We start from the raw sequence: 5,116 nt of genomic DNA on the forward strand, positions 1-5,116 counted from the left end.
TATATATATATCTGTATAAATATATATATGTATATATATATGTATATATGTATATGTATATGTACACACACATATATATATGTATGCATGTATGTATATATATGTATGTTTTTATGTATATATATATATATATATGAATGTGTGTGCGTGTGTATGTGCGTGTATATATATAGATAGATAGATAGATAGATAGATAGATAGATAGATAGATAGATATTCCAGGTAATTCTTTGGTCAAGTTACCCTCATATTAATGCCACTTCACGTCATTTCGCAGTAGCAAACCAGGGAAAGAAGTTTTCATCCAGTCAATTATTGTAAGTAATTGTGTGTCTGCAACCAATATTATAGATGATAATTTTAAAATCAATACCACTCGGGGTAATTATACGTTAAATCGAATTTACATATTTTATATTTCATCGGGGAATTGAATTAATCCGATAATAAATTTCAAGTAGACTACATCCTACGCTGATTTTCTAGTCAGTGTACTCATCGAAACAACCGTAAAAGATATATCCTCTTTTTCATTTTTATTTTTTTATAAAAAAAAAATAGAAAGTGTCACCAGTATGATTTCGATTTGAAACTTTGAATTTGGACGGATTTACAATTCTGGTTAGAATGAAATGCGTTTTATGCAGTGTCTGTTGCTTTATCATTTGAATCCCTCTTGTGCAATAAATCTAGAAGAATCGGTAAGAAGAAATAATAGCCTCAACGATTGATTGGGTTAATAGCCTGTTTCGTTTTATTGTTTGTTCTAGTCTGTGTCGTTGTCGTTGCTTTTGCTATTCTTGTTATTGTCGTTTTTTGTTGCCTTATAACTACCAATGCTATTTCAAGAAACGTAAAACATAAAGATTCTTTCAGAATGGTTTAAATGTTTTTAAAGGATTTTTTTTTAATTTCTCATTGTTTTGAAAATACTATTAAAAGTTTGGTTATGTGCTCCAAAGAGAAACTTTTCTGAAACCAGTGGACGACCAGAGTAGGTACACCAAGTAAAATAATAATAATAATAATGATGATGATAATAATAATAATGACTCTGGTACTTAATTTATCGACCCCGAATATAATAACTCACTGGTACTTGATTTATCGACCCCAAAAAGATGAAAGGTAAAGTCGTCCTCAGAGGAATTTGAACACAGAATGTAAGAGACGGGTGAAATACCACTAAGTATTTAGTCCAGCGTGCTAACGATTCTGCCAGCTCGCCGCCTTAACAACAACAACAATAAGAAGAAGAATAATGATAATAATAATGTTTGTGGAAGCGAAGTTTCTCAGGAAATGTTGTGTAGAAATGGACACTACAGTGATATATTAATGTTTGGCCACAATGATTTGCTCGGAAACTATCTTACCAAATCCAAACGTTCTTACGTTCGCTTTTTTGTGGCCAGTAAAGTACATCTCTACTCAGAACTGAGAAACAATAAAAAAAAAAGAGTAAGATGTCATTTTTCTTTTATTCCTGCAATGAAATATTTTGGGCCTTTATGGAAAACCTGGTCTCTGTACAACCAAAGTAACCATGAAACTCCTTCATAGTTCAAGTTTTGCATCCATTGAGAAGAATGCTCTCTGTGCATTACTCGTAGGAGGGTGGGTTTGTTGGTTTTGATATACTTAACTGATAGATGTGCTGAAATATCTGACAGACTATGAAATCTTGTACTTAGAAAGTCTGTCCTCCTAGCAGTAACACAGACGCCAAGGTACATGAAATGTATTAACTTATCAAATTATAATATAGATAGAGGGTGAAGGCGCAATGGCCCAGTGGTTAGAGTAGCAGATTCGTGGTCATAGGATCGCGGTTTCGATTCCCAGACCGGGAGTTGTGAGTGTTTATTGATCGAAAACACCTAAAGCTCCATGAGGCTCCGGCAGAGTATGGTGACGAACCCTGTTGTACTCTTTCACCACAACTTTCTCTCACTCTTACTTCCTGTTTCTGTTGTGCCTATAATTCAAAGGGTCAGCCTTGTCACACTACGTGTCACGCTGAATATCCCCGAGAACTACGTTATGGGTGCACGTGTCTGTGGAGTGCTCAACCACTTGCACGTTAATTTCACGAGCAGGCTGTTCCGTTGATCGGATCAACTGGAACCCTCGTCGTCGTAAGCGACGGAGTGCTAACATAGATAGAGGGTTTTCAGATTTAAGACATGGATGTATTCGATCAAATTTACTGATGTATTTAACCATTACTTATTCTATCGATTACAGATGGATGAAAGAATATCGGAGATCAGCGGGATATGAACTCGGAATGTAATGGGCGTAACGAATGCTGCAAGCTCATTGTTGGTCGCTCTGAGAATTCTATCAATCTACAGTCTCTTGCCATTCCACCACTCCTTAGATACATTATGTTATCGACAGCAAAAGTTAATGGGTGTTTAAATTAATGAAGATTCTTCAAACATAATGATTGATTGTAAACGTAATGCCCGTTGTCTTTCAGAGGTTACAAGTTCATGTGTAGCTGTGGGCGTTTTATGTTTTACTGATCGAGACACTTAACTCCACCTCGCTAAGGTTTCAGCTTTAATTACCTAATTAAGAAATCAATATTTCCTGCTCATTTTTCTGGCTTTTGCAAAGCGAAATGAAATGTTGCTGCCTATATTATGCTAAATTCGAATTCTAGTGAGTGGATTTTGAAATTTAAAAGTTCATTCTCTTTAATTTCAGCAGTTTTAAAATTACGTAAGAAATAGGCTTGAGAGAGTGGCAGAATGAGCAATGAAGAGTAAAGAAATAAAGAGCAACGTGATCTTCGATATCCTGTCACTTTAGTTTACATTCAAATTCAAATCATTTTCTTGCTTGCTTTTATTTTTTTTACATTCTGGCACCCAAAATAGCTACCAGCCATATACAAAAATAGTATTAATCATAAGTATTCCAATCACCCTCTAGAAGTTTGTGACATTGTGTCATTATTAGAAATCAATATTTCTTAATTACATATGTGAGCAGAATAATGGTAGAGGCCTTACAGGGCCAGGATAAGTATTTCTAGGATATAAATGAATGTAAATAGATACAGGCATACTTATATACTTTTCTACTTTAGGCACAAGGCCCGAAATTTTTGGGGAAGGAACCAGTTAATTAGATCGACCCCAGTATGCAACTGGTAAATAAATAAAGGACCGAACCAGTGCGTGTGTTTATTACCGGCATAATGCCTCTCCCAAGGTTTAATTGTATTTCTTTCAACACACGTATTCACATCAAGAATCTTGCACACTAAGTACACATACGAAATATATATAACCAGTTATGAAGCATAGTGGAATTGGTTATATACTTCTGGCGGATTAGTCAGTAGTTTCTAACATCTTTGATGTCAAGTGTCAACTTGAAGGAGGAAAATATCCCAATAGGTTATATTGGGATGAAAATCCCCTGTAATACGTTTTTCCCACCACTGATTTTAACTTTCACCCATATATATTGAAGAAAATTACACACACACACACACACACACACACACACACACACACACATATCTAGGTAAACACAGAGATATATATATATTTGAAATATGTTTGTATTTGAAACACGTTTGTAATATACTTCCTCCATTTTTCCTTACTGTAGAAGGGCGTATCTCTTTTGTTTTGTTATTTCTCTTTTATCCATTACATCTATTAAGAGTGGCAGCTATATAGTACATCTCAAGTTAGCGTTTATGCCAGTAGCAGATTAACATGAGGCGATGTATTTTGTGCCTGCGTAGTAACTGTTTTAAATCGTAATTCTCACTATATTAATTTCAAATTTTATCGACCCGAAAAGGGTGAAAGGCAAACTGGACTTCGACAGAATTTGAACTAAGAAGGTGAAGACAGACGAAATTCCCATAAATTCCTCTAAATATTTTTCCCGGTGTACTAGCGATTCTGCCGTGGAGGCGCAATGGCCCAGTGGTTAGGGCAGCGGATTCGCGATCGCAGGATTGCGGTTTCGATTCCCAGACTGGGCCTTGTGAGTGTTTATTGAGCGAAAACACCTAAAGTCCCATGAGGCTCCGGCAGGAGATGGTGGCGAACCCTGCTGTACTCTTTCACCACAACTTTCTCTCACTCTTTCTTCCTGTTTCTGTTGTGCCTGTATTTCAAAGGGTCAGCCTTGTCACACTGTGTCACACTGAAGCTCCCCGAGAACTACGTTAAGGGTACACGTGTCTGTGGAGTGCTCAGCCACTTGCACGTTAATTCCACGAGCAGGCTGTTCCGTTGATCGGATCAACTGGAACTCTCGTCGTCGTAATCGACGGAGTGCCAACCATAGTGATTCTACCAGCTCAACGCTGAAAGTTTAATCGTAATCTACAGATCACACATACGTTAGTTAAGAGTTTGCTCCTTCATAAAATCAATCGCATATTTTCTCTGTATTATATTCGCTTTTCTGTTTCACAGTAGTTGAAGCAATTTTTCCTCCTCATTTCAATATTTTGAATTATATTATACGTTGTGTGACAGTTTTGTTTTGGTTCTCTATTTCCCGAGTCAAATAAAATAAATTCATATCGTTATTTAACTTAATCTAATTTTCCCCTTTGGATATGGAAGAATTATTATCTTAAGTTGATTATTGCTATATAATTATTTAAACGAGGTTGGACACTACCGAAGGTAGAGACATATAATTGGCAAGTATATTCAATTCTATGAAAATTCGTAAATAAACTAACGTTATCGTATTTTTTTTTATATATTACAGAATTGACAATTGTTGAAATTCATTACCGGAATCGAAGTGGGTTCATACTGTGTTCGAATACAGCACTAATAAGGTTGGTTTATATGTAATTAATAATAATAATAATTGTAACAATAACAATCGTCAACATCCTATTCAGAATATGTATCACATTTTGATATACTCATATACATACAAGTCTATATTTGTGTGTATACATACACACACACGCATATCACACCCACTCACATACACTCACACACACACACACGCACACATATACACGCACACACACACACACACACACACATATATATATATATATATATATATATACATATACACACACACACACACACACACACACATGCATATATAT

At 35.6% G+C, this 5,116-nt stretch overlaps 1 protein-coding gene across 5 annotated transcripts in view; it reads left to right on the forward strand.

Moving 5' to 3' along the window:
* The window catches only part of LOC106875510 (uncharacterized), a 337,304-nt gene that overhangs the window by 164,323 nt on the left and 167,865 nt on the right, over nt 1-5,116 (forward strand). For all 5 annotated transcript variants that reach the window (XM_052966003.1, XM_052966005.1, XM_052966004.1 and 2 more), the window contains exon 3: nt 4,759-4,831. The gene's annotated coding sequence lies outside the window, so the exon portion shown is untranslated. The remainder of the gene's footprint in view (nt 1-4,758; nt 4,832-5,116) is intronic.

The sequence above is a fragment of the Octopus bimaculoides genome, chromosome 3 (assembly GCF_001194135.2).
Source record: "Octopus bimaculoides isolate UCB-OBI-ISO-001 chromosome 3, ASM119413v2, whole genome shotgun sequence".
Classification (NCBI taxonomy): domain Eukaryota; kingdom Metazoa; phylum Mollusca; class Cephalopoda; order Octopoda; family Octopodidae; genus Octopus; species Octopus bimaculoides.